This window comes from Apteryx mantelli, chromosome 25, assembly GCF_036417845.1.
Source record: "Apteryx mantelli isolate bAptMan1 chromosome 25, bAptMan1.hap1, whole genome shotgun sequence".
Lineage (NCBI taxonomy): Eukaryota > Metazoa > Chordata > Aves > Apterygiformes > Apterygidae > Apteryx > Apteryx mantelli.
The window spans coordinates 8,508,386-8,515,463 of record NC_090002.1 but is presented as its reverse complement, the minus strand read 5'-3'; positions in this window follow the sequence as shown (position 1 = coordinate 8,515,463).

Sequence of the window (7,078 nt, the reverse complement as noted above, 5' to 3'; positions counted from 1 at the left end):
CAGCAGTGCCTGGCGGAGGGCGGCCGGGCTGCAAACGCTCCGTCCCCTCTCAGCCGGCGCGTCTCTGTCGTAATTCAGACATTTCCCCGCTCAGGGAGATCAGGAGCCCAGGGCTTGCCTTCTGCTCCGCTCGGCTGAATCTCCCCCTTGGCGGAAAGCAGGAGAGCAGTCCTCACACCTCCATCCCTTCCTTTTGACACCAGTGCTCCCAGGAAAATGCAGGGGGGGGATTGGGCAGAGGATCTCGAAGGGGATAGAAAGGGAAAAGTCAAAACTTAGTAAGACATTAAGACAACAGATTCATTAAAAAGTCGTTAGTCTCTGTCAGGAGTTGCTTTAATTAACAAATGCCAGGGACTGCAGTCCTGTCTCGCTGCTGCCATGGTGGCTCAACACTAGTGTGACCACCTGAATGCCGCTAATTAAATGCCATTTAAAGCTCCCCCAAACCTGGCAGCAAATCTTCCCTGCTCTGCCAATTTTCTCTGCAGCCTCCAAATTCACCTCGTTCATCACTGTCCTCCCCACACGGGGGGGCATTTCTTGGAAAACCTTCCCTTCCCCCTGCCCAAGAAGTGCTTTCCAGAGCTTGTTTCCATCTTCCACTTGCTTAGCCAAATGCCAAACTTCCCCTGCGTTTCTCGGTGGGAGCCGTGGGGGCGTTTGCGGTGCGGGAGCCGGGAGAGCCGGGCTTTCTGCGAAACGTGGGATGGGGAAGGGAGACGCCGGCTCTGGGAAAAGCTGCCTCTCATCTAAGCCTCCTTCAGCATCATCGACTCATGCCCATAATTAGCCAGGGAAGGTCCTGGTTCCTCCTTCCTTGTGCAGATGACATAGATGGGGGAGGATTCGTCAGCAGAGCACTACTGAGGCTTCTTGCTCCACCCTGGCTTACCCCAGCTTGGAGTTTGTATCCTGAGTATTTCAGTCTGTAAGTATAATAGCTCCTGCTAAAGCACCCTGAGCTCTTTGGCTCTGGCCACCTTTCACTCGCTCACTCACATCATTTCCCCTCGTGCCTGAAAATAGCCCGGCTGTTCCTTGAATAATGGGATTTCTTTGTACAGTTTCAGAACCTTAATACTTCATACTGACCTCTATTGGCAAAATCAAATCAATTTAACCACAAGTCCCTGATTTCCTTGAGTTTTTCTTTGCTGCTACTGTCCTTACGTTTCCTGTGATTTTTTGATCCTGCAATCAAAGGTATTTCTTTAGCTGCGCACACACTCAGGGATGTTGGCAAACACACGATCTTTAAAATACACAGCATCGTTACAGTGGGATTTACATAACAGTGCCACTGAAGGTATCAAAAAGAATCCGTTATTAGATCCAGAAGCAATTACTGAAATGCCTCAAATAAAGGGGGAGGAGTTGGGAAGGTGACGGGAAGCGCGGCGCTCGTTCATCTCTCTAAGTGACACTTGTCATTCTGCTTTACGCCCTGCAGAGAAGCTCCCGGCTACGAGCTGCTAGACGTCGCCCCACCGTCCCCTTGTATTTCATAGCCCGAGTGACAGAAGGTTTGCAGAGAGGCATCTGGAAGTCGTTCAGGCTCCACGCCAGTCGTCTTTAATCTCTGCAAGCGTCGTAAGCTCGGCCTCGGCGGGCCGGATCCCCCCTTCGCTGCAGAGCGCGAGCCCGGGCTGTGCCTTGGCAAAGGGACTTGCGGTTGGATGAGGCTCAAAGACCGTGCGATGCTCGAGTAAAGGAGCGAGGAAGATGGCATGAAATACCGTAAATCAGAATTATTCAGTTACCGCTGCTGAATTTTGGAAGCTGCTTTGGAAAGCACTGCTAGCAGACAGCCATCCGTTCAGGCCCTGCGGGCAAAGCTAGGGCCTGCTCCAAATCTACTCAGACGCCAAAATTAAGTGGCTAATTAAAGAAGCCCAAACCTGGATTGCATGGGCCAGGTTTAAGCGTCGCCTCGTGGGGTCTGCCAAAGATCTGTAGGTCTGTGGGACGTTTGGGCCTATACTGCCCCTGAGAAGGTAAACGGCAAATAAAACAGCCGAAACTTTGAGGAAATGCGAGTGTCGGCACTCGTGAGCTCTTCTCCTGGGGAGAGGCTCTTGTCGGGGCTGCGCGGGCGACCCGCGCACGCGGCTGCTGGTTTACACCTCGCTCCCGCGCCGCCGCGAAGCCACCTGAGCTCCCGCCCTCGTTTCACTTGCGCCCACGGATAACCCTCAGCCGAAAAGCAATGCCTGACTTCCACCCAGCCCAAACAGCGCGGAGGATAAATAAGCCGAGGATTTGTAGATGCTTGATCGTCATGGCAACCCCGCAGCCCCCCCCCCCCCCCGGCACAGCCTCCTTGCCAGCCTTTGCCAGCGGCCGCAGGCTGCACCATGATCCAGCGGTGCGATTTCCCCGGCTCCCCCCGGGTTGCAGGGCTGCAGCCCCCCGCGCCTCGCCAGCGGGGCCCCAGGGTCGGACCTGGCCCCCTTCCCAACTCACACTGTGAGAAATCGGGTTTTGTCCCTGTTTTTACCCCCGACGGCGCTAGAGCAGCCTTGGGGTGGCTCTAGGGCAGCTCCCCGCTGCCTGCAGAGCCACGACTGTCACCGGCGCCCCAGAGCTGGGAGAAGGGTCTCATTCTGCCTGTCCCCGGTAGATATTAGCGCCCTCAGATACATCAGAGCAAGGTAAATACGTGGAGTGCAATGAACTAGCCGGTCGCAGGTTGTGCCCCTGCCGTTTGCGTGCGCGGAGGAGCGTGCACGGTTCTCCCCGCTCGGTTCTGTTCATTCGAGCAGGTTTTGCCCTCCCGCAACGCCGCGCTTAAGCCCGCGCGCGAGAGGCAGGGAAAGCTCCTGCTCCCACGGCAGCTCCGTTGGCGTTAATGGGGCTGGAGATCAAGGAAACGGGGCGCTGAGCCCTGGTCCCGGGGGAGCCCCGATGCCGCTCGCAGCTGAAGCGCAGGTCCGGTGCCGCCGCCAGCGGAGCCAACGGAGCCAACAGAGCCGTGCCCGGCTCTGGAGGCCGCTGACGCAGGGACGGGCCCCAGCGAGGGCTCCTGCTCCTCCGCGAGGGTCCGGGGCAGCCGGGGGCTTTGCCGTGGCATCGCGGACTCTGGGAAGAGTTGCTCCGAAGCCCTCCTCAAAGGCGCCGCTAGCACCCGGGGATTTAATTGCATGCTTGGTATTCTGTTCAGTTCGAGACCAGGTATTATTTATAAAAATAGAAAGCAGGGGAAACAGGCAGAGAGGAAAAATATCAAAGAGCTCTTGAATTTTCATGCTGCGTGTGAGCGAGCAGCCTCTTGGATCGGATCACAGCCCGGCACCAGAGGCCTCCGGGAGCAGAGCGGCGGAGCAGCAGTGCGGCCGGCGGCGGGACGGGGAGCGCGGCACCGGCTGCACGACCGCACCGGGGCTGCGGGGACGAACCCGCACCCGGAGCAGCCCAGGGCCAACTCCGGGCATCCCGAGCTGCGGGGGCTGAGCCGGCAGGGTGCCGCGGGAGCGCCTGTGCTGTGCACGCAGAGCGGCGGCGGCGGCGGCGGCAAGGCAGGGAGTGAGGCCCGCTAATGGATGAGTCATTCGCAGTGATTAAAAAGGGCTCTTCTTTTTTTTATAAAGGAGCCGTGGAAGGATGCCAGTGAACATAACCTCCGTGGCTGCTGGAGGAATCATTCCGGGGAGGAATTAGCAGCACAATATTAGTTGCAGGCAAAGAACTTAATTAGCAGATTCAGCGGAGATTCCAAATAGAAAAATAAAACGGGGGGGGGGGGAAGCCGTGCGCTTGCCTTGTGGCTCTTCGGGAGAGGAGGCGACGCGGCGGGGGGGGGGACGGCGCCCCCGAGCCGGGCTGCTGCAAAGCCTCTGATAAGAGGCCACGGAGGGAGCCGGCAAGGAAAGGCTAATGGGATGACGGAGGCTGGGGTAGCTACAGCAGGAGCCACGGGTGATGATTAATGAGGGATCTGTTTCGGTTAAGACGACAGCCGCCGCAGGGGCGCGGCGAAGCCCGGCCGGGGGGCCGCGATGGGCGCTGCCTGGCTGGGAAGGCGGCCGGACGCGGCGTCTGCCGGAGGGGAGGATGCTCCCGGGGCGAGAGCGCCTGAGTGCTCAGCGTGCTGCCGACAGCGCTCGAGCCTTTCCGCAGGGGCGCAACACGCCGCGCCGTCCAGAGGAGCCGAAGCGGATCGGGACACCCCCGCTCCCCATGCCCCCGGCTGGCTGCTTGCGATGCCGAGCGGAGGAATCCCGGCGCCTCCGTCCTCCGGGCAGGGCTGGCGCGACGCAGCGTGGGGAGGCTGCACGGGCAGCGGCGGCGCCCGAGGCATCTGCAGGCAGATCGCTCCGGCGCTCTGCCCACGCAAAATCCCGCCGCGCTCGGATGCCGCCTTCCGCTTTGGCAGCTGCGGGTCTGGGAGCCCACGGCCCCGGCGCTGCCGGTCGCTCTGCCCTCAGCGGCTCTGCTCCGAGCAGCAGCACGGACACTCCGCAGCCTCCCTCGGCCCCGGCGCCCGGGTTTGGCCCTGCTGCGGATGATTCTGTCCTAATATCTCCCTGGAGTTTCCCTTCCTGCAGCTTGTGTCCGTTGACTCTTGCCCTTGTCCACGCGCACCTCCGGAGCGCCGGGCTCCCTCCTCTCTAGGCGTAATTAGCTCCTGTGCTGGAACCTGTGCTGGCAAAAAAGAATGATTTTTTTGGAAATGCCAGTAAGGAGCCGCTCTGTGGTGACCTGGGGCAGTCACAGCCCGGCGCTCATCGCAACCACCGCACGCAGAGCCTGGGCGCGCGCGAATGATCCAACAACAGAGAAACAAATAAAAGCTACATCTCGTAAGCGCAGCTTTCGCCTCTGTAGTTTTATTCCAATCAGTGTTCAGCCGTCAGCGCAGGCACTAAAAGCAGCCTGCCCGTTATTGCTTGTTAGGAGCAAGCAGAGCCTGGAGGCCTGCAAAACCTTCCCTTCGAGCGGCAGCGGAGACACAGCGAGAGGGGAGAGGAGCTCTGTGCATGTGTGCGTGCGTGCCAGTCGTGTGCGTGTGCATGCGTGTGCATGCATGCGTGCACCTGCAAGCATGTGAGTGCCTGAGCTTGCGTGCATGCAGATGAGCGCGTGTGTGTGAGCAGCGCCTGCGTGTGCGTCCATGTGTGCATGCATGTGAGCACGTGTGCATGCCTGCAGCGACTGTGCGTGTGCACGTGTGTGTGCACGTACGAGGGGAGAGAAGGTGGCTCACATTGTCATGGAAACGCTGACAAATACAAATACGCCAGTAAACACCACTCGCTCTGGCTCACTCCAGAATTGTTTCGGAGCAGCGGCTCTGAGGCAGGTAGCATCCCAGTGCAGGCGAGGGGCAGGAGGAATCACATCCCGCGTGGCGCCGCTACCGCCCTGCTACCCCGCTACCGTCCTCTCTGCCCCATCCTGGATGCGGTGCCCCACTACGGGAACTTTTATATCACTGTGTGATGTGGGAAAACAAAATAAAAGCATGCAGTTAATTTTTCAGTCCAGAGAGCAGGAGGGAGGGCAGTGCCCTGAAGCCTCTGTATTGCCGTTCAGCTGCGTACATCCCTGCTGCTTTGCTTATGTATCTGCAAGGAGTCAGCGCAAGAGGCAACCGGTCCTGGGAGATTAAAAGACCCAGACACAAAAGGTGTTAATGATCCTGTCTGCTAACAAATGCAACAAGTTCGGTTGCAGATGGCTGACACTGCAGCCTTTTAATTACAATTTTGTCTGGCAGTAAAAGAAACAAATTTGACGCGTAAAGCAGCACGTCACACAGGAGGATTGTCATCATTTTCTTTAGCGGTTTTTCCTTTCTTTATCAGCTAACGCTGTGCTCTTTAGGAAGTTTATTTCCCCTTGGACCAATCTCCTGCCTGTAAATTTGAGAGAGGGTGGGGGCCAAGACAGCAAGAGGGAGAGAAAGAGAGCGTAACATAAAATTTCTGCAATGCAAAGCGCATGCCATTAAAAATGGACACATTATTCAGCACGCCGTGCCGGCGTGTTCATATAATGGGGGACTCCATCAGGCTCACTTCACCCCTATGACTTCCTCCCCAAGGCAGCCATAAAGGCACCTGGGGGGGGGGAAGATAAACCTCGCTGCTCGTCCTGCATTTCTGGGGCTGGCAGAGGGAGTCAGTCTCTTTTGGGCTCTGACTACGGTTGTTCCTGCATTTTACAGCATCGCCCCTGATTTATTATCCGCTTTTATAGTAGCTGTAAACCAGCCCCAAAGTAGAGAAATAAAGTAACTAGAAGAACATTTCTCCCTTCCCACCCAGCTTGCCTCTTTGCGGCAGCGCCTGGGCCCCGCCGGCTGCTGCTCGAGGCGGCCCCGGCCCGGCCTCACCGCCCGCAGCGTTTGCGTCCCGCCGTCGCTGCAGCAGCGGCCAGCGCCGCGCAGGCAGCCGGCAGCCGGCGAGGCAGGGATGTTGCCTCGATCCGAACGGCGCGAGCGGGGTTAATCGGAGCTGTGCTCTCCTGGCCAGGCGGTGTGTGCCGCTGTGCTGATTTACCAAAAGACGGGGCTTCCTATCGATTTCCTTAAGATGGTGCAAGGCTGGGTGCAGGCGCTCTTTAATCAGCCTCAAATTAGCTCGTGCGGGTAGCGAGAGGGACAGCGCCATAATTCAGGATGCTGCCCTGTGACTCGGGAAGGGGCCTGGATTTAATTCCCTTCCTTGTTACAGGCTTCTGGTGTGACCTTGGCTTGGTCGTATTGACCTGGAGCTCCAAGTGTATTTAGATACCGAATTCCCTGGGGGCTTGGAGGTGGATGCTTAAATGCCTTTATTAATCTGGCCCTTAGCCTCTCTGCGCCTCGTTTCCCTGCTCCAGCGCTGGTCGAGCACGCGCAGAGAGGTGTCCGCGGCAGAGCACCGCGCGGCAGAGCACCGCGCGGCGTAGCCGTATCCCCGGGGTCGGGCCTGTCGCCGGCAGCTCCGACACCGACTGCTTCCATGGCCTTGGGCTTGGCCCTTCGCCTTGCTGTTTCTGTGCTCCCCCTTTAGAGAGGAGATGCAGAGAGTGTCTCTGCACAGCATTGAACAGGCAAGGACCGGTCTTGATTAGGGATTTGGAAATTATCCTC